Raw genomic sequence first — 23,512 nt, forward strand, 5'->3', positions numbered from 1 at the left:
CTCCCCCCCATAGTTTCCCACTACTGTCAGTCATTTTCTTATAGTATTAGATTGGATGTTCAAGGTCCATTATATGAGTGAAAACATGTGATACTCGGACTTTTTTTTTTTGTGAGAGGTCACTCAGAATTATATACTCTAGTTCCATCCAGGTTGCTGCAAAATTCGTGATTTTGTTCTTTTTTATGGCTGTGTAGTTTTTTAATTCTTAAAGGACTGAAATAGACATCAAGATCTGTCGCAGTTCAGAGAAAAGACACACCCATAGGTCATGGATAGGGCAGGTAGAGACGTCTTCTCACCAAAGATGAGCCTGGAACGGCCAGGGGGAAGGTCGGGGAGAAGGTGAGGACAGACATTTCTCGAGCACTTCCTCTTTGCTGAGTGTTTATTTGGGTTAGTGCCTTCAATCCTTGCCATGACCAGTTGAGGTAGGTACTAATGTCACCCAATTTTACAGATGAGGGAATCAAGACTCTGATAGGTTAAAGGACCCTGTAAGTAAAATCAGAGATCTCGAAGACAGAAGACTGGGGATTTGTTTACTGGTGGTTGCTAGCTCTTGTGACTGGTGAGTTTCATAATGTGCTGGCTCTCATTCATATATTTATTGTGTAATGACGTGTTTGTGTAATGTTTGTGTAATGACCAGGAGCTCTGTGGGAATAGGTCCTATGTGTGTTTCGTCCACTCCTGGCTCTACAGCCCTTAACACAGAGCTCGGCACACAACATGCTCTCAGCTAACATTGCTAAAACGAGGATCATTAATTCCTGTACTTTTAACCTCATGGATTATGTGGAGAGAATCAAATGAGGTAATAGGCCTGTAGAATCCAGTACCCATATCAGGGGTTTTTATTTCTGAGAATTTTCCTATACTGGCTTTGTTCAAGCCAAATAATTTTTTTTTGAACTGCCGATGGCACTACTGCAAGAAGCAGATTTAATCAAGACATTCTTGGAAGTTAGCAGGAAAGTGTTTATTTGGTCCTAAACTGAGTTCTATTTTATTTAATTAATTTATTTTTTGAGTCAGAGTCTCACTTTGTTGCTCATGCTGGAGTGAAGTGGTATGCTCATGGCAACCGCAACCTTGAACTGCTGGACTCAGGTGATTTTTCCACTTCAGCCTTCCAAGAATCTGGAACTACAGGTACGCACCTGAGGTCTTGCCAAGTTACCCAGGTTGTTCTCAAACCCTTGGACTCAGGCAATCCTCTTGCCTCTGCCTCCCAAATTGTTAGGATTGCAGGTGTGAGCCACTGTGCCCGGTGATTTTTAAAAAATTATTAATGAGAACATTAGAGCTTATTAATGGATGATTTTAGAACTATTTCTGAATCATTTTTTCTTTTAAACAATTTATGGGATAAGTTGAGACATGTGAGGTGCATCTGTGTGTCACCAGTTTCATAATCATTTGTCATCAGTCCCTGACACAAATATTAGGAAATATTGCCTTTTCTATTTCTGAGGTCAAGCTAAAGGAGGCTGATTGTCCTCTTAGAGAACCAGGTGAGGGTGGGTGAACAATGGGCTATATCCTGTTATTCTCAGGATGCTGTGTATCAAATTGCTAATCATATTCTTTTCTTTTTTTTTTGAGTTGGAGTCTCACTCTGTCGCCCAGACTGGAGTGTAGTGGCCGCTCCCGGCCACCGCAGCCTCGACCTGCTGGGCTCCGGCGATCCTTCCGCCTCAGCCTTCCAAGTAGCAGGAATTACAGGCATGCGCTACCATGCCCGGCCGATTTTTTGATTTATTGTAGAGATGAGGTCTCGCTGCCCAGGCGGGTCTCGAACCCACGGGCTCAGGCAATCCACTCACCTCAGCCTCCCCAAGGCGCAGGATTACAGGCTGAGCCACCGAGCCCGGCGTCACTTTTCATCCGTGTGACTTCAGACGAGCTTCTTGCCTGCTGTCAGCCTCAGTTTCTCCAATTTGTAAAATAGAAACAATCATGCCAGCCTCCAGGACTATTTGGAGATATTGAATGCAATCACATGTACAGCTTAACTGGCAGAGTGCTTGGCTCAAAGTGAGCCTTTTTTGGTCTGTTGTTCAAATATATGACTGGCAACGAATCGACTTTTCTAGACAAAAACTTATTCTTCTGAATATCAGGAGAGAAAATGATTTTACGGAAGCCAAGTGATTTTATGGACCAAGCAGTGACTTCTGTGTCTGGGGCTGGAATCTTCAGACCATAGATTGGATTCTGTAGTTTAGTGCAGCTGTAAATACCGCATAAAGTCTCACAGGATCATAGACTACCAGAGCAATGGGAGACATTGTTTCAGAAAATTGAGACATGGTAAGAAGTGACCTATCTGCAGTCTCATGGCTGGTGTCATGCATGGTGGGGTTCTCAGGAAATTCAAGGAAGTCATTCCACAAATCGCGTGAGGGCATTATCTGATCTTTAGAAAAGTTGCGTAGAGTGGGTACAGACTTTCAGTGACATGTCTGAATCTCTGTGACAATACTGCCCTTCTAAATCTTAGGTGCTTAGCTGAGTCGATCAGTGTATCTGTGTACAATCTCTCCCTAGGTGTACATAGAATGTAAAATCAAAGTCTTGAGAGTTAAGAAGGGCAAGTTTTCTAAAACCAAAGAGGTGAGGCTGACATGTTGATTGACTGCTGTTCTGAGAAGTCTTGGTTGCTGTCTGAATCCAAGAAATCATTCTGGAACCAATGGACAGGTAGGACATTTTTATGTAATTATTTATTTTTTGAGTCGGTGCCTCACTGTGTCACCTAGGCTGGAGTACAGTGGCATGATCATGGCTCACCGCAGCCTCAGTCTCCTGGGCTCAGGTGATTTTCCTGCCTCAGCCTCTGGAATAGCTGGAATTACAGGGATGCACCACCACTCCAGGCTAACCTTTTGATTTTTTGTGGAGACGAGGTTTCACTCTGTTTCCAAGGCTGTTCTCAGACTCCTGGGCTCAAACAATCCCCCCACTTCAGTTTCCCAAAATGCTGGGATTGTGGGTGTGAGCTATGGCGCCCAGACGGATAGGCCGCTTTTGTTTAAATAATTGAACACATATATTCAATCCATTCATTCATTTACCAAGAGCTCATTGAGCCCAGAGAATGAATTCAAAACTTTTTACTCATGAAGTTACAGAAGTGCACAAAGCACATCCCTTTTCTAGGGAGATCACAGGCTACTCTTTTCGGAATCTTCTTCCTTCCTTAGATCTTGCCCAGGGCCTGTTGGTGGGGACTTCTTAGTGCTGGAGGACACAGGGACCATCCTGTAGCCATTTCCTTAATCTTCGTGTTGCCTAGAGGTGAGTGTCTGGTTAGGCACTGTCTCTATTCTCATCTCTGCTTCCATTTCTGTGCCAGCATCTCTTCAGCAGGGACAAGGACTTCTCGTCACCTCCCCTATCTCCCCTCCTAAATCAACTCCATCCTTAATGAGTTTTGCATTTTTACTTGACTACTTCATAGTGAAGATAGAAGGAAGATTAGGTTGCATCACCCATCACCCCAAATACTTGACAAACATTATCACTCAACCTTGCTCTTTTCCATACAATCTCTTCGCATGGCTACTCTCTCTCTCTGGGTCTTTCCTCTGTGTCAGTCATTTCCCCCTACATCATCTTTCCTTTTCCTGACATCTCATCTCCGATTTGCATCCTCACCACTTTTGGCCCTGTGGCAGCCTTCTAAGAAGGAAGTGGGAAGTTGGAAATAACATATACTTTCTCCTGGCGAAAAACAAGTATATTTTCCTGATCTACAGATGGGTTATCCCGCAGGAGAAGCAAAATCACCTGCAAAAGACTCAGCCTCCACTTCACAGTCCTTCCCTTCTGTTGCCAGAAGCATTCGTTATATATGAATGCCTACGGAAAGTCTACTATATTAAAAGTCAAGAGAATACTTTTGAGTGCCTGTATAGAACATAGACTATGGAGTCAGAAACATTCTGTTGTTTTTTGAGTTATCGATAATGGCCATCCTGACTGGAGTTAGATGGTATCTCAGTGTAGTTTTAATTTGTATTTCTTTGATGACTAGCAAGGCTGAGCATTTTTTTCATGTATTTGTTGACTGTTTGTCCGTCTTCTTTTGAGAACTGCCTATTCATATCTTTCGCCCACTTTGTAATGGGGCTGTTTGTTTTTTTCTTTTCAGCATGTTTGAATTCCTTTTAGATGCTGGAGAGGATGTGGCGAAAAGGGAACACTCCTACACTGTTGGTGGGAGTGTAAACCAGCTCAGCCTCTGTGAAAAACAGTGTGGCGATTCCTAAAAGATCTAAAGATTGACCTTCCATATGACCTTGCAATCTCCCTACTGGGAATGTACCTGGAAGAACTCAAATCATTCTATAAAGAAGATACCTGTTTTTATCGCAGCATTGTTCACAGTAGCAAGAACATGGAACCCACCATGCTTCCCATCAAAAAAGGACTGAATAAAAAAATGTGGTACATACACACGATGGAATATTATGCAACCATAAGGAAGAACAAATTCATGAACTTCACAGCAACCTGGATGAACTTAGTGTCTATAATAATGAGTGATCTCTCACAGAAACAAAGAACTGAGAATCACATGTTCTCACTCATAAGCGGACCTTGAACAAGTATCATAATGCTATAAGAAAAGGATTGTCAGTAAGGGGAAAATCCCGGGGGCGGGGGAAGGGGGCGGGAAGGTGGGATTGGCAGTAGTGGGAATCTGCCTGGGGAAGGGGAGGGGCACACCTCATCAACAAGGGTACCTGCATAATGAACATTTGTATACCTAACCCTGAATTGTACCCCACATCTTTAAAATAAAAAATTAAAAGTAAAAAAAATTACTGAAATAAAATGATATGGATTGAATGTTAAAAAAGAAAGAGAGAAAGAAACACTCTGGATTCAGTTCTTGAAACGGCCACCTGGCAGCTGGGCGGTCTTGGGCAAGTGACATCACTTTGCTAAGTTTCGGTTTGCTCACCTGTAAGATGAAATCAATAATACCTTTAAGACGTGGGCGCTATGAGGAATCAGTGAGGCAATGAAAATATTTCTAGTGGGGACCAGGTACTGATGATCCAGGCTAGCAGTAGCAATCAGCAGTAATGTCACTGAGTACACAGTGACATCTGCCGCGGTATATGAATATTCCTATTTTTGTAGTCGCAAATTAGTTAAGTCCTGTTATGCACAAGATATTATGGAGTCATGAACTTCATGTTTTGCACATATGTTAGTGCTCTTACGTGAGTTTGCATTTTAAGTCATTCATCAAAAAGTTTTCTGAAGGTTTATCATAACACAAAGACAGATAGTCATAGAATGAATGACTGACGCAAATGCAATGATTTGTGGTTAACTGTTACCTAAGGGCAAATGACCTAATACTGTGTCATGCAGCTGTACCTTGGCTGACCTCATACTGTTCGCTGGCACTTTTGGGGATGGCACACTGTTTCTTAAAAGCCACATTGCCACAAAAGGATAAAAGGTGTATGTGATCATGTGTGTATGTGTGTGTGTATTTTTTTCTTACCAACATGCTCTCTGGTGGCTTTGTGCTTTTCCATCTGCACTCTAAGGAAAAAACCCACCATCTCCCTTGTACTCCTCCTTTGCCAGTTGTGGAAATGTGGAAATTATAGATATGATAGGGTGGAATTAATGCTGCAATCTAGTCACCTAAGAGGGAGACAGTGGGACTGGGGCAACTCAGGTGTACTTCCCAGGAGGTTGAGCATGGAAGGAGAGCCGTGTATTGGGAACGTGGGCTTTGGATGAGGACAGCACGAGTGCAGGTCAGACAAGACGGCATCCTGCCACGTGAGAGATAATATTCCCCTGCTACAAAACTCCAAATCTTCAAGGGTAGTTTCTAAAATCACCAGATATTTGGTTTTAGTGTTTTCTTTTGATCTTGGAAATTGGCAGAGAGCATAACTGATATGGTAGATATGGAAACGGGAAGGGAGATTTGGGAGAAATAATAAGAAAGAGTCTGGATTCAAATATGTTTATATATGAGGGGGTGAAGGGAATTGAGTTAGCTTGCGTTAAGTCTCAGGGCTTTTAAGGGACCTCTGAATTGCGCTATTTTTTTTTAGTACTTTCACTTTGTATAGTGATTTCACATTCTGCCCCGTGTGATATCCACACAACAGGGATTTCCTTTCTCATATTGCAAATAAGTAAACTGAGGTTCTGAAAGTGTAGAAGATGTACATAAGGTTACATAAGTAGAAAGCAACACAGCCACGTCTAACAGCAAACCAATCATGGTACTTTATGGATGCAATGACCTCCCATTCAACTCACTCTTGGATGCTTACATTTCATCAGTAATCATATCAATTCACTGCTTCTGTTGGTTTACAGACAAACTGCGTGTCCAGCAGCGGCTTTTTACTTCTGTGGATTGGTGCATTTCTAGTCTTTTTTTTTTCAATGTCCTGACTTCATGCATAGGTTTCAATTTCAGGTAGTGCCTGCCTCGCATGTGTCCAAGGGCATATCGTCTGTCTTGACATTTGCATGAAATCCAAATGCCTGGACATTAGGAGTAAAATACAGCTTTGATACTCCTTGGGCTTCCAAGGCTCACATGCTCCAGTACTTGGACATAGAGTCTTCTTTTCATGTTGGCATCACATGATGTCCCTTTGGTGTTGCGATTTTGGATAAGGCATCCGTGTAAGGCAAAATAGAGGGGTAATGTTTGTCTGTGGTGGAGGTGAGGAGAATAGGGTGAGGAGGAAAAAGCAGGGACAGATCCTTGAGTGGCAGGTGTGAATGCTGCATTCAGGAATAGTGAGGCGGTTAGCAGAGCTGGGAAAGAGTGTAGGAACAGAGACAGTAAAGTCAGATATACAACGGGGAGTAGAAACTAGATTGTGAATGGCCTTGTAAACCGTTAAATGAACTTGGCTTGTACTCTAAATGAGATGGGATACTTTTGCAGGGTTCTCTGCGAAGGAGTGAGATGAATGGATATATTTTATAATAAAGGTTCTCTGGCTGCTTTGTAGGAAATGATTTGAAGGAGAACAAGAAGAGAAACAAATTATGCAGTTAAATAGAAGGTGAGTAAAATAATCTGGATGAGACGTGATAGTGATTTCAAATAGGGTGATAATGATGGAGGTGATCAGATTCTAGATTTATTTTGAAGGTGAAGCTACATGATTTCCTAGAAAATAGATGTGGAATCCCAGAGAAATAGAAGTTAAGGCTGACGCCATGGATTTTGGCCTGAGAAACTGAAATAATTTAACAGAATAAGGAAGATTGTTTGAGTGGCAGATTTAAGAGAGATAGGAGAAGTTTGAATTCAGATTTGTTAGGTTTGAAATGCTTCTTCACATTCAAGTAGAAGAGGCAGTTGCTATAAGAATCTGCAGGCTGGGTGTGGTGGCTCACGCCTGTAATTCCAGCACTTTGGTAGGCTGAGATGGGAGGATAGCTTGAGGCCAGGAGTTTGAGACCAGCCTAGGCAACATCATGAGAATTTTTCTCTACAAAAAAATTAGCCATGCATGGTGGTGCATGCCTGTAGTTCTATCTACTCAGGAGGCTGAGGGGGAAGGTTCATCTGAGTCCAGGAAGTAGAGGTTGTGAGAACCTCGACTCAAAAAAAAAAGAGAGAAAGAAAAAAATGAAATTTAGGAAAGACAGTCAGGCTTGAGATTTACATCTATGTATAGATGAGATGTCCCCTTGATGCCATATCAAGACATGACTGTATGAGATCGCTAAGGGAGTGAGTCTAGACAAAAGAACGATCTAGAGAAGGAGCTCTGGGCTCTTCATCATTTAGAGTTTGTGCTGAGGTTCCTCCATCATGGTCTACAAGACCTGATCCCCAGCAAAATTGGTAAAAATTGTCTAAAAACCCCAACCATCTAAAGTCTTTGGAAACTAAGAGCATACAGCAATTAAGAAACACACATTTAAGAAAACATACTAAAGCTCAGTAAGAACTGTGAGGGTCTGTGCTGGTTCAGCCATGACCCACACTCAACCTCCCCCATCCCAGCTCAGCAGGATGGAGCCATATACTCCAGACTGGTAGAGTCCAGAACCCAGGGTTCCCTCTCCTCCAAGCTCCAAGTTGGAGGGCTATGTCCCCTGTGGGAGAGGGTTAGGGCATTAGCATTTCTCATCCTGCTTCTGGCTACCTGATGCTTGGGGCTAAGTTCTGGGCGAGCACAGCCAAGAGCTGGGAGTGCCCTTCTTTTGTTATGACCGAGTAAGCGAGAAGAAGTTACGCCAGCAAGTTGAGTCTAATTAATTATGAATTTATTCAACGCGCGGGTCAAGAGTAGGCAAATGCCAGAAGAACTCTTGGCAAATTGGTATAGTTTGTGACAAGCTTTTATAGGTAAATTTGCAGCATTGGCTACATAGCAGCTCAGTGACCATAGCAACTATTAATTAATGACTTGGCCACCAAAATGGGAACTTTGATTATTAGGGAGCTTTGATTAATTTCATATCAGGTAGGAATAGCCAGTGCTCAGAAAGTCCCTGGAGTTCTGCCATTAAGATATAGTTTAAAGTAGTTACATACAGACAGGGAAGAATCATTATACAACGGATTTATCTTGGTTAGGTCACTAACAGAATACAAGAACAAACTATGAAATGTCAAAGTGCAACATGTGATTTCAGTTAACGAAGCATACAATTACATGGAAGCTGTGGCAAAGGAGTTCTGTAATGGTCAGCAGGCAATGGTCAGCATAACCTGCCCAAAGGAGACAAAGCTGGAGGTCTGTGGTCATGGGAACGTTACTGTAATCACATGTAGGCATTGATTCTTAGGTAAGGCAGGAAACTAAGATGAAAGTTTTAAACAAAATGGAGTAAGGGGGTTAATATTATTACTTTGCTAGCAATTTGATTTTATTAACTGATTTAGCTTATTTCACTTTCATCCAGTCCCAACCATGAGTTGGAGGCTTTACCTAGGGAGTAGCACCACTGAGAACACTCTGGGCCCAATTCGCCCTTGCCTTAGCTTGGGGGCCAGGGTTCCATGCTTAGAGAAGCAAGCCTGAGAGACCTGGGGCTGATGGCCCCTACCCCACTCTCTGACCACTCAGCTCCTAAAGTGGGAGTGTCTTCAGAGAGAAGCCCAGGATTGGCTCCACCCCAAGTACCAATGCTTGGCTCAGAACATTTGCCCAGGGGGAAAAACAGGTTGTAGACTGGAGAGTTCCAAATCCCTGCCTAAGGGAAGGTACTTCATTTGCAACAGAGTGCAGAGAAGTTCAAGCCCAAGGGCACTTTTAAAAAAAGTGAAAGTTGCGGTGAAAGGTAATTGGGAGGAGATTACTAGTTTCATTGGCATTCTAGGCGAGACTGCAGGCTAACTAGTTTGCCAAAGAGAACATGGTAGAAACAGTTGAGAAGAACCCTCCTGGAGTCAGATTAAATCTCAAGCCCTGACTTCCAGAGCTATAGCTTCAAGGGAGTCTGAATTGGATATGATTTGTCTGTGAAGCAATGTATGCCTTTTTTCTTATAACTGATTTTTAAACAAACCATATAAAACAATATGAATTGAATATGTATTTTGTGTCTGTAACATTCAGTTATGTAAAATTTTTACCAATAACTGTGCAAAGGAACTTATTTAAATGGCATGGAATTATATAAAATAATAAGTATAACAATGTATTGCTGGATTGGTAACATTTATTTATGTAGTATACATAACAGCAATACCACACAAAGGAGGGAAAGGTAATGGATAAGAGTAACAGTTATGTATCTCATTGGAATTAAGTTAGTACAAATCTGAAGCTGTTTTTGATAAGTTAAGATGTATATAATAAACCATAGAGCAACCACTAATAAGACTTCAAAAATATAGTAAAAATGTAATTAAAGTGCTACATTCACTTTAATTAGAAAATATTTACTTAATGTAAAAGAAAGCAGTAAAAAAGAAATAGAGGAGCAAAAAAGACACAAGACAGAGAAAATAGAAAATAAAATGGCAGACATAAATTCAACTCTATCATATAAAACAATATAATAAAATGTGAATGGATTAAATAATCCAATCAAAAGGCAGAGATTGTAAGACTGGATCAGAGAAAATTCCTGGCCAGTCTTAGTGACTCAGCCTGTCATCCCAGTACTTTGGGAGGCAGAGGCAAGTGGATTGCCTGAACTCGTGGGTTTAAGACCAGCTTGGGCAACTTGGCAAGACCTCGTCTCTACAATTAAAAAAAAAAGTAGCTGGGCATGGTAGCACACACTTGTAGTTCTAGCTACTTGGAAGGCTGAGGCAGAAGGATTGCCTGAACCCAGTAGGTTGACCCTGGGGTGGCTGTGAGTGTGCCACTGCATTCTGGCCTAGGCGACGGAGTGAGACTCCAACAACAACAACAACAATAAAATCCCATTATATGCTGTCTACAGGAGGCAAACTTTAAAGATAAAAGCAAATTGAAAGCAAAAAGATGAAAGAATATATATTATGCATACAGTGATCACCAGAGAGTTGGAGTGTCCATCTGACAAAGTATTATCTAAAACAAAATAATGTTACTGGAGACAGGGATATTTTATAATGATAAAAAGTTCAATTTATCAGAAAGAGATAACAATTATAAATATATATGTGTCTAACATATATCAAAATAACAAGTGATCAAAATAACAACTCTAACAAGAGAGTGACAAGACACATGAAACATAAGTTGACAGAAATGAAATAAGAAATAAACAAGTAAAGAAAAGTTGGGAACTTCCATATCCTATTTTTGATAATGGATGAAACTAGCAGAAGATCAAAAGAAAGTAGAATTTAACAACCCTGTTAGACCTAACAGAAATCTATAGAACACGCCACCCTACCACAGAAGATACATTATTCTCAAGTTTTGGCTAGACTATGTGTCAGGTCATACAACAAAACTCAGTGAATTTAAAAGTATAGAAATAATATGAAGTATCTTCTTCAACTGTAATTAGATAAATTAGAAATCAACAAAAGAAATTTCTTTCTCATATTTGAGAAACTTACAAATATATGGAAATTAAATAGCAGAACGACTTGCTCTTTAAAAACATGAACAAAACCAAAAAATATTTATCTAAATTAAACAAGAAAAAGGAAGAAGATTCAAATTATGGGAATCGGAAATGAAAGAGGAGATATTACTTTTTACTTATAGAAATAAAACGTACTGAATGCCAATCAATTAGACAATTTGGGTGAAACGGACAAATTCTTAGAAAGACACAAACTACTGAAATTGACCCAAGAAAAAAGAGATAATTCAAATAGACCTACAACAAATAAAGAGATTGAATTAGTGATCAAAATAATCCAAAGAAGATTTACAAACAGCCAACAAGCATATGGAAAGATATTCAACATCACTATTCAGCATGGAAATGCAAATGAAAACCACAGTGAGGTACCACTTTATCCCTTAATAGGATGACTATGATAAAAACAAAAACCAGAAAATAATAGTGATAGTGAGACAGTGAAGAAATTGGAACCCTCATACACTACTGTTGAACATGTAAAATGGTTTAGCACTGTGGAAACAGTTTGGTGTTTCCCCAGGAAAGTTAAACACAGAATTGCCAGTTGATCCTGGAATTCCACACCTAAATGTATATCCAACAGAATTGAAAACAAGTATTTCAACAAGTACTTGTACATGTATGTTTATAGAATTCACAATAGCCAGAGGTGGACATAGCCCAAATATTCATCGATAGAAAAAGAGATAAACAAATTGTGGTGTGTGTGTACATGGAATATCATTCAGCCTTAAGAAGGAATAAAGTTCTGATTCATGCTACAATATGCATGAACCTTGAAAGCCTTATGCTAAGTGAAAGAAGCCAGACACAAAAGATTTCATAGTGTATAATTCAATGTATATGAAATATATATAATAGATAAATCCATAAAAAACAGAATGAAGGTTTGTAGTTGCCAGGGACTGGGGGAAAGAGGGAGTAGGGAGAAACTGCTTACTGGGTAAGGGGTTTACTTTTGAATGATAAAAATATTTTAGAACTAGATAATGTTGGCCATTGCACAACATTGCCAATGTTTTAAATGTCACTAGTTATTCATCTTAATCAAATTAAGACATTTTGTTTTATATAAAGTGAATTTGGCCTCACTTTTTTTTTTAAACTTAAGGAATACCCAGGTTCTTTTGGCTTCTCTGGTGAATTCTACCAAACACTTAAATAATTAATGCCTGTTCTTTTTCTTTTTTGAGTTGGAGTCTCACTCAGTCGCCCGGATTGGAGTGCAGTGGCTGCTCCCGGCCACCACAGTGTTGCCTGCTGGTCTCTGGCGATCCTTCCTGCTCAGCCTTCTGAGTAGCCAGAATTACAGGCATGCGCTACCACGCCCGGCTGATTTTTTTATTTATTGTAGAGATGAGGTCTCGCTGCCCAGGCGGGTCTCGAACCCGCAGGCTCAGGCAATCCACTCACCAATTTTTCTTTACAAAATCTTCCAAAAATAAAAGTGGAGCGAACACCCCCAAATTAATTATATTAGGTCAATATTACCCTGACACCTGAATTAAAGATGTCACAAAAAAGAAAACCACAGACAGATATCTCTTATGAATATAGATGCAAAAATTCTCAATAACCTGCTCATAAACCATTTCAGAAAACATTTCAAAATGAGTATACACCATGATGAAGTGAAATTTATTCCAGGAATGCAGGGTTGTTTTAATATACAAAAATTAATTAATGTAATATACCATATTTAAAAAATCTATAGATAACACAATGGTTGAAGGAAAAAAAAAACATTTGACAAAATTTGACCACACTTTCATGGTAAAAATATTTGACAAACTAGAAATAGAAGAGAATATCTTCAACTTGATAAAGGGTATTTATAAAAAATGCCCAGCCAATGTCTTACTTAATGATTAATGGCTAAAATATTTCTCCCTAAGACTAGAAACAAGAAAACAATAACTGCTTTACCAATATTTATACAACATTGTATGGTTGGTTCTAAATATAATAACAGGTCAAGAAAAAGAAATAAAGGCATCTTTATAGAAAAGGATATGGTAAAATTGTTTATATTTTCAAATGATGCAAACTTATAAATATACAATCTTAATGAATCCACTAAAATACAGCATTGTTAGAAACGAAGAATGAGTTCATTGAAGTTGCAGAATACAAGAGCAATATACACAGATATACTGTATTTCAAAACACTTGGAATGAACAACTTGAAACTGATTTAAGTAAATAATGTAATTTATAATAGTATCAAAAAACAAAATGTTTAGTAATACATTTAACAAAAGAATTGTGAAACATATACTCTGAAAACTACAAAAATTAAAGAAAACAATTTTAAAAGAATTTCAAGATCTGAATAAATGGAAAAACAATCTATACTGGATTTCAAGATCTAAATCAATGGAAGAAACATCTTATATATGTACTATAAGAATATTGTTAAGATGACAAGATTAATTGATTCAGTGCAACCCTTCCCTTATCAGAATCCTTGCTGGCTTCTTTGTAAAAGAAAAAATTGACAAGGTGTTCTAAAAATTCAAATGTAATTTCAAGGGATCTTGAATTGTGACAATAATCTTGAAAAATAGGAAACAAACTTGAAAACTTTAAGGAAATGGAGGACTTGCTGATGTCACACAACCTGCCTAGGTTGAAACAAGAAGATATTGAGACCCTAAACAGACCAATAACAATCAAGGAAATTGACAACATAATAAGAAAACTACCTACAAAAAAAAAAAAAAAAAGCCCTGGTCCAGATGGCTTTCCAGCAGAATTCTACAAGATATTTAAGGAGGAGCTGATACCAATCCTACTGAAGATATTCCAGGCAATTGAAAAAGATGGAACTCTCCCCAAATCATTTTACGAAGCTAACATCACATTGATACCCAAGACAGGTAAAGATCCAAGAAAGAAAGAGAACTACAGGCCAATATTGATGAACATAGATGCTAAAATTCTCAACAAGATCCTAGCAAACTGGATCTAACAACACATCTCAAAAATCATCCATCATGACCAAGTAGGCTTTATACCTGGGATGCAAGGCTGGTTCAACATTTGTAAGACCATAAATGTAATTAAATACATCAACAGATGTCAAAACAAAACCCCACATGATTATATCATTAAATGCAGAAAAAGCTTTTGATAAAATCCAGCACCCCTTCTTGATAAAAACCCTTGAACATCTAGGTATACATGGACATACCTCAAATAGTAAAAGCCATTTACGAGAAACCCACAGCCAGCATACTCCTAAACAGACAAAAATTGGAACCATTTCCCCTGAAAACTGGAATAAGACAAGGATGCCCACTGTCATCCCTCCTGTTCAATATAGTATTGGAAGTCCTGGCTAGAGCAATCAGAGAAGAGAAGGCAATCAGGGGTATCCAAATAGGAAAAGAGGAAGTCAAGTTATCTCTCTTTGCAGATGACATGATCGTGTACCTTGAAAACCCAAGGGAGTCTGTCAAAAACCTCCTTACACTGATAAAGGACTTTGGCAAAGTCTCAGGATATAAAATAAATGTACAAAAGACAATCGCATTTCTTTATACCAATAATAAACAACAGAAACTCCCCCCAAAAGCACTAACCAGAGAGGCAAAAGACCTTTACAATGAAAACTACAAAACACTACTCAAAGAAATCAAAGATGACACAGACAAGTGGAAAAATATCCCATGCTCATGGATTGGAAGAATCAACATTGTGAAGATGTCCATCCTACCTAAGGCAATCTACAGATTTAATGCAATACCCATCAAATTACCAGCAACATTCTTCTCAGACCTAGAAAAAACAATATAGGAATTCATATGGAAACACAAATGACCAAGAATAGCAGGAACAATCCTCAACAAAAAAAACAAACCAGGCGGTATCACATTACCAGACTTCAAACTTTACTATAACGTTACAATAATCAAAACTTGGTATCGGCACAAAAACAGGCATATAGACCAATGGAATTGAATTGAGATTCCAGAAGCAAACTCAATTTCTCAACCAACTCATCTTCAACAAAGCCTCCACCACCTACCACTGGGGAGAGGAGAACCTATAAGTCAATGGTGCTGGGAAAACTGGCTGGCCACATGCAGAAGACTCAAACAAGACCCCTATCTGTCCCCGCACACAAAAATTAACTCTAAATGGGTCAGAGACCTAAATGTAAAACCTCAAACCATAAGAACCTTAGAAAATGCAGGACACATCCTTATGAAAATTGGAACTGGCATCCAATTTCTGAACAAAACCTGAAACCCACAGGCCATAAGAGATAAGATAGACAAGTGGGACCTCATTAAACTGACAAGCTTCTGCAAAGCCAAAGAAACCATCAAGAGAGCATGGAGACAGCCCACAGACTGAGAAAAAGTATTTGCCAACTCCAGGTCTGACAAAGGCTTAACATCTTGGATCTACAAGTAACTCAAACATGCTGAGAGGAAAAAAACAAACAACCCCATTATAAAGTGGGCAAAAGATATGAACAGACACTTCTGAAAGGAAGACATCCTAGCAGCCAACAGACACATGAAGAAGTGTTCAACCTCACTAATCATCAAGGAGATGCAAATCAAAACTACACTGAGATACCACCTAACTCCAGTCAGAATGGCCATTATCAATAACTCAAAAAATAACAGTTGCTGGAGAGGGTGTGGGGAAAAGGGAACACTCCTACACTGCTGGTGGGCGTGAAAACTAGTGCAAGCTCTGTGGAAAGCAGTGTGGCGATTCCTAAAAGCTCTATATATCGACCTCCCATATGACTCTGCAATCCCCCTACTGGGAATATACCCTGAAGAACTCAAATCACTCTATCAAAAAGATACCTGCACATGAATGCTTATTGCAGCATTGTTCACAATAGCAAGAACCTGGAACCAATCATACTGTCCATCAAAAATAGGACTGGATTAAAAAAAAATGTGGTACATATACACGATGGAATACTACGCAGCCATAAAAAAGAACAAAATCATGAATTTTGCAGCAACCTGGATGGAACTAGAGTCTATAATACTGAGTGATCTCTCACAGAAAGAAAGATCTGAGTATCACATGTTCTCACTCATATAGTGGACCTTGAACATTCATCATAATACTATAAGAAAAGAACTGACAGTGGTGGGAAACTATGGGGGGAGTAGGGAGCGGAAGGGAGGTGGGACTAAAACGGTAGTCAATATCTGTCTGGGGATGGGGAGACACCCCTTATTAACAAGGGTGCCTGAACAATGCCCATTTGTATACCTAACCCTTATCTGTAGCCCACAATTTTATAATAAAAAATATGTTTTTTAAAAAAAGAGAAAAATAAGAACAAAGTTGGAGGAGTCACACTCATTTCAAAAGTGACGACAAAGCAACAGAAATCAAGACAAAGTGGTACTGGCATAAGTACAAACATAAAGATCAATGGGATAAAATTGAGGGTCCAGAAATAATCCATATGTCTGTAACCAACTGATTTTCAACAAGGATGCCCAGATTATTCAATAGGGGAAAAAGTAATATTTTATAGCAGAGGTCCCCAATCTCTAGGTTGCAGACTGGTTATGTCGGTGGCCTGTTAGGAACTGGACTGCACAACAGGAGATCAGCAGTGGGTGAGCAAGCGGAGCTTGATCTGTGTTTGCAGCTGCTCCCCATTGCTTGCATTACTGCCTGAGCTCCACCTTCTGTCTGATCATCAGTGGTGCTAGATTCTCACAGGAGCACGAACCCTGTTGTGAACGGCACATGCGAGGGATCTAGACTGCATGCACCTTAGGAGAATCTAATGCCTGATGATTCCATTCCCACCCCGTCTGAGGAAAAATTGTCTTCCACGAAGTCAGTCTCTGATGTCAAAAATGTTGGTGACTGCTGTTTTATAGGAAGATTGGGTATCACCCACTCAAAAGAGTAAGACCAAACCCTCATCTCTCACCATATAAAAAATTGAATTCAAAGTGAGTTAGAGACTTAAATATAAGAGCTATAACTATAAAACTCTTTGAAGAAAGTATAGAAATAAATCTGTTGGCTTCAGATTTGGCAATGAATTCTTAGCTGTGACATCCAAAACATGAGCAATAAAAGAAAAATAAGATAAAATAGTCTTCATCAAAATAAGAAAAAAAGTGTATGCTTTAAAGGACACAATCAAGAAAGTGCAAAGACAAGAATGGGAGAAAATGTTTGCAAATCATAAATTTGAAGACCTTTATTTAGTCTATGTAAAAAACTCTTACAACTCAATAATAAAAAACAAATAATTTGATTAAAAATGGGCAAAGGAGCCGGGCTCGGTGGCTCAGCCTGTAATCCCGCGCCTTTGGGAGGCTGAGGTGAGTGGATTGCCTGAGCCCGCGGGTTCGAGACCCGCCTGGGCAACTTGGCGAGACCTCATCTCTACAATAAATCAAAAAATTAGTCGGTCGTGGTAGCGTGCACCTGTAATTCCAGCTACTCGGAAGGCTGAGGCGGAAGGATCCCCGGAGTCCAGCAGGCGAGGCTGCGGTGGCCGGGAGCGGCCACTGCACTCCAGTCTGGGTGACAGAGTGAGACTCCAACTCAAAAAAAAAAAAACAAAAAAAACGGGCAAAGGATCTGAATAGACATTTCTGCACATAAGATATACAAATGACCCATAAGCACACAAAAGTGTGCTCGACATCATTTGTCATCAGGGAACTGTAAATCAAAACCGCCATGAGATACGCGCTCATACCCACTACGAGGTCTAGAATTACGTAAGTTAGATAACTATAAGTCTTGGTGAGAATATGGAGAAATTGGGATCTTTGCATACTGCTGGTGGGAAAGTCAAATGGCGCAGTCACCCTGGAAAATAGTCAGTTGGGCACTTCCTCAAATGGCTAAACACAGAGTTACCATGTGACCCAGCAATTCCACTCCTAGCTATATACCCAAGATAAATGAAAGTACAAGCCCATAGGAAGACTTGCACACAAGTATCCACAGCAGCATTATTTATAATAGCCAAACGGAGAAAACCTTAATGACATCGACTGATGAATGGATGAGCAAAATATGACATAGCCACACAAGGGGATATTTTTTCGCCACGAAATGGAGTGAAGTGTTGAGAGCTGCGGCAATGTGACAAATCTTGGAAACATGCTTAATGAAAAAAAGCCAGCCATAAAGGATTGTATGCTGTATTATTCCATTTGTCTGAAATGTTCAGAATAGGCAAATCTTTAGAGACAGAAAGTAGATTAGTGGTTGCCTAAGGCTGGAAGAAACGAGGAGATATGAGAGTAATAACTAAAGGGTATGGGTTTCCTTCTGAGAAGACGAAAATATTTTAAAGTGACTGTGGTCATGGATGCATATGTCTGTGATTATTTTAAAAAGTCCTTCAAAATTGTGTGCTTTGCATGGTATAGTACGTGGATTATGTCTCCATAAAATCATTCTACAGAAATAGTTTGTGGTGAAGAGGAAGACCCAGCAAAGGGGCAGAGCAGAAGTGGCCGGTGAGACTGGAGGGAGAATCTGGGCTGATTTGACTTGGGAAACTTCCATGACAGTGTGAGGCATGTTTTCCTGGCTTTATCCTGAAAGAGATGAAGAGGCATTATGGGACTGAAGTGTTTAAAACCATGAGACTAGGTTGGGCTCGGAGGCTCAGCCTGTCATGCCAGCACTTTGGGAGGCCGAGACGAGTGGATAGCCTGAGCCCGCAGGTTCGAGACCCGCCCAGGCAACTTGGCGAGACCTCGTCTCTACAATATATAAAAAAAATTAGCCAGGTGTGGTAGTGCGCGCCTGTAGTTCTGGCTACTTGGGAGGCTGAGGCGGAAGGATCACTGGAGCCCAGCAGGTTGAGGCTGCGGTGGCCGGGAGCGTGTCACTGCACTCTAGTCTGGGCGACAGACTGAGACTCCAACTCAAAACAAAACAAAACAAAACAAAACAAACCATGAGGTCAAATAGACTCCTCTTTTGTGATTGGCTGTAAGGGAAAGAGGAAAGGGGACAGACGTTGGAAGGAGAGGAGACTACATGGGCTTTCTTATCTAAATGCTTCTATTTTCTTGGGTCAGTTGTGGGCTAGGTGTTAGTAGAGAAATAAACGGGGTACTTGTGAGTTCAGAGGAAGGCCTGGGGACTGACAGATGGCTTCTCAGAAGAGGTACTATTCGAGCCCACTCTGAGAAGTTGGGTGGGTGTTTGCCATCAAAGAGGTGTGAGGAAATAGTAAGGGCACAAGCAGAAAGCAAGAGGCATCGTGTGACATGTGTGGAAATTCAAAGAAGCCTGGTATTAGCAAACTGAAGAGTAAGAGGCAGGGGAGAGACACAGGGTCAAGGTCAGAAAGGGCTGGGATTTAGCAGAAAGGGCCCTTCCTCTGGTTTTTTATTTTCAGTCTTAAAAATTTATTATTTTGAAGACGTGGGGTGCCATTCAGGATTAGGTAGACAGATGTGCATTATGCAGGTGCCCTTGTTGATGAGGTGTATCCCTCCCTCTCCTGGTAGTTTCCCACTACTGCCAATCCCTTCCTTATAGTGTTATGCTAATTGTTCAAGATCCACTTATGAGTGAGAACATGGGGTACTCAGTTCTTTGTTTCTGCAACAGATCACTCAGTATTATAGATTCTAAGTCCATCCAAGTTGCTGCGAAATTCATAATTTTGTCCTTCCTTATGGCTGCATCATATTCCATTGTGTCTATGTACCACATTTTAAAATCCGGTCCCTGCCTCTGGTTTTACTCTGAAAGTGACATGGGCAACCACCATGTTTCAAGTAGAGAGATCAAATAGAGAAGCAGCTCTGAAGGTTGTGGAGGACACATCCACCGTAGGCAGAGGTGGGCAGGACACGAGAAGAACAGCTCTGGGGCTTTTGTAAGAAGTCCCAAACGAGGTCAGGAGGTCAGTAGAGAGTAAACACTCAGGGAAGTGAAGTCACCACGATTTGGTAACTGAGAAGGCAGATGTTGACTGGGAAGATGACAATGCGAGTGACGGCGATTACTAACGTTGGAGGATAGATGGGTTTTATGACCCGGGGAGCCTGTGGTATATCAAGCTGGAGACGCCACGTGGGCAATGGGAAAAGGGGCTCAGGGTAGAGGATGGAACTGGAAATGTCTTAGGAGACATCAGCACGTAGGCGGTTGTGAAAACAATGAGAGTAGATCACATAACCCAAGCAGGGTGTCTCTGAAGAGAAGAACTCGCACACCAAAAACCTTGTTCTAGTATTCAAAAAGTAGAAAGAGGCAGGTGCGGTGGCTCACACCTGTGATCCCAACACTTTGGGAGGTCAAGGTGGGAGGACTGATTGCTTGAGTGCAGGAGACCAGCCTAGGCAACAAAACAAGACCTCGTCTCTACAAAGAAAAAAGAAAATCAAAAAACTAGCCAGGCATGGTGGCGTGCATCTGTAATCCCAGCTACTTGGGAGGCTGAAGTGGAGGGATCACCTGAGCCCAAGAGGGTGAGGCTGCCGTGAGCCGTGATTGCTCCACTGTCCTCCAGCAGCCTGGGCAACAGAGTAAGACCCGGACTCAAAAAACAAACCAAAACAAGTGAAAAGAGGAGAAGGAGCTCATGAATAATCATAAAAAGAACATCAGGCAAAGGAAAGAGAGTTAAAAAAAAATCAGTGAGCGGGCCACAGCCCCATGCAGCAGAGTGTCCCTTTAGCGTAGGACTGAGAAGTGTTGTTTTGTCAACTTCCTGGCCACTGGAGACTTGTCAGAGCCGTTGCAGTGGTGTGCTGGGAGGAAAGGGAGGTTGTCGTGGCCTGGCCAGGGGGTGAGAGGTGAGATGTGGACACGACAAGGGGAGAACACACTCTCTTTTCAGAACATTCTAGAAGAAAAGTAGGGTAGAAACAGTAGTGGTTGGAGGGAAGGGTGAGATCCAGGGAATGTCTCCATTTTAACTTGGGAGGTACTCGATCACTTCCTAGGCTGGCAGAGGAGAGTCCATAGGGAGCAAGAGGCCACAGGAGAGGCCAGGAAGAGGGGAGGAGCAGAGGCCTCGGTGGGACAGGTGGAGGGTGGCCATGGAGACGTGACTGCTTGGGGATGTCTGTGTCCTCATTCCCAGAACCTGGGAAGGTGGCCTTGTATGGAAGAAGTGACTTTGCAGATGTGATTAAACTATGGATCATTTTTTGTTGTTGCTGAAAATACAGCTTATTTAAAAGTAAATGAGAGAGAGAAAGAGAAGGGAGAAAGAAGATTCACCTACCCAAGGTGGGGAAGGGGGCCAAAGCCAGGAAGCGTGGCAACAGCCATAGCTCAAAGAGCACATGGCCACACCAGAGTCTAGCAAGGCAGTGACCAAACTAGGGATCTTAAAATAATGAGGTTATTCTGGATTATTTGGATAGGACTTAAACACAGGTGTCTAGCAAGGCAGTGACCAAACTAGGGATCTTAAAATAATGAGGTTATTCTGGATTATTTGGATAGGACTTAAACACAGGTGTCTTTGTAAGTGGGGGGCAAAGGGGAAATTTAACTAAAGAAGAAGAAAAGGCAACGTGACCATGGAAGTGAAGGCTGGGGTGATGCGGCTGTAAGCCAAGGGATGCTGGCAATGCCCAAAGCCAGAAGAGGCAGGTGGCTGAGTCTCTCCTGGGTCCTCCTGAAGGAATCTGCTCAGCTAGCATTTGGATTATTTTCCCCGCGAGACTCATTTTGGACTTCTGACACCCAGAGCCATAAAAGAGTACATTTGTGTCATTTTAAGCTACTAAGATGGGGGTAACTTGTCACAATAGCGATTGGATAGGAATCCATCTTCTGCTACTGGAGGGGGAGAAGACACAGGAATAGTTAATTTTAGGAGAGGGTGGGCAGGAATGTAAATTGTGTATATTCCCAAGGGCCTCGTGAAGTTGTTAGGATTAGGAAACCAGATTGTGTTCTTGGATGATGAAGAAATTTAAATAGAAGGTATTGAAAATAAATGACAGAGGCTACTGAACCAGCAGAAGAAAAATAACTGACCGGCGACCTTTGATGCCCAGAGAATGAATGTGTTGAAGACAACAGCTCTGCTGTCGTGGGATAGAGATGTGTCTTTACAGTTCTGGAATTTTCTCTGGCTGCGCTCAGCCATCCCCACACATGAGCAGAGAAGGTGACTGCAAGCTTGCCTCAGGTCTGGGGTTTTGCCAGGTTATGGGTTTGCAGGGAGGGGGGCGTGGGAGCACAGTGCGGTGGTCTCGGTGACTCTCCTGCCTTCACTTCCCACCCGGAGGCCTGTGGGGCCTGGACAGTGGGCAGCGTCCACTTCCGAGGGTCCCAGGGAAAGGGGGAGGCGGTTGCCTCAAGGGCTGCCTGGTCAGTTTAAGTCACAGAGGCGGAAAAAGGAAGCATGAGAACGCGATGGAAAGGCTGAGGTTCGAGGGAACTGAGGTTCTGGGGAAACGGTGACCATGGGTGAGCCTTGAGTGCAGGAGAGGGCAGATCGCCTGATGGTGCAAACTGGTAGGGGGCGAGAGAACGGAAGAACCAGGACCACCGAGGTGTCTTGGGAGGTGAACACATGGGGCAGGGGTGGGAGGCGACTGGGATTGGCAGTTTGTCCTGAAGCTCCTCGGGGCTCCTCGGGGCCAGACTTCGGGATGGGCATGGTAGCGACCTCTAGTGGGCCGGTCTGTCAGAGTGGACTAGGCCTTGGGGCAGGAAGTGATGCGTGATCTTTGTCCTATGTAGCCGGAATTTTTTTTTTAAGTTGAGGGTCTTACTGTGTTACCCAGGTTGGAGTGCAGGGTGCCGACACAGCTCACTGCAGCCTCGAACTCCTGGGCTCAAGTGATCCTCATGCTTTAGCCTCATAAGCGTGTACCACCATGCCTGGCTAATTTTTAAAGGTCTTTGTAGAGACGAGGTCTCACTATGTTGTCCAGGTTGGTCTCAAGCTCCTGGACTCAAGCAATCCTCCTGCCTCAGCCTCCCAAAGTGCTGGGATTCTAGGCGTAAGCCACTGCGCCAGCCTGGCCGGGGGTTTTGATTGTGGGAGTCTCATTGTGCCTGCTTTCCTAGGGCTCCAAGTTGGCCCAAAGCCCAATCTGGGCTGGATGGATCTCAGAGCAGAACCCTATTCCCTGGGACCCCATGGCCCAGTGCTGTAGGGGTCTCGATGCCACTGGGGTCCCCCCTTTCCTTCTGAGACCCTAAGCTGGTCATGGCCTAGTCTTCTCCGTGCCCCAATGCTCTGGAGAGAAGTTTTGCAGACAGACTGGAACGCCCAAGAAGGCTGCATGAGTGAAGGAGCAATTCTGACCAGAGTGCCCATCGGGAATGTGGGCTGGCGACATGGACCGGCTTCCGGTTCACTTGAGTCTTTCTTGGCAGAAGGACTATCTTTCTCCAAACCAGTTGCTTAAAAACTTTTTATCCAAAGCAAAACAAAAGAAAAACACGGTATAGACCTGCTCTCCCCGAGGCCAGCCCTGTCTGCTTGCAGGAA

Source organism: Carlito syrichta, unplaced genomic scaffold (genome assembly GCF_000164805.1).
Source record: "Carlito syrichta isolate Samal-C Ts95f unplaced genomic scaffold, Tarsius_syrichta-2.0.1 Scaffold303367, whole genome shotgun sequence".
Classification (NCBI taxonomy): Eukaryota; Metazoa; Chordata; class Mammalia; order Primates; family Tarsiidae; genus Carlito; species Carlito syrichta.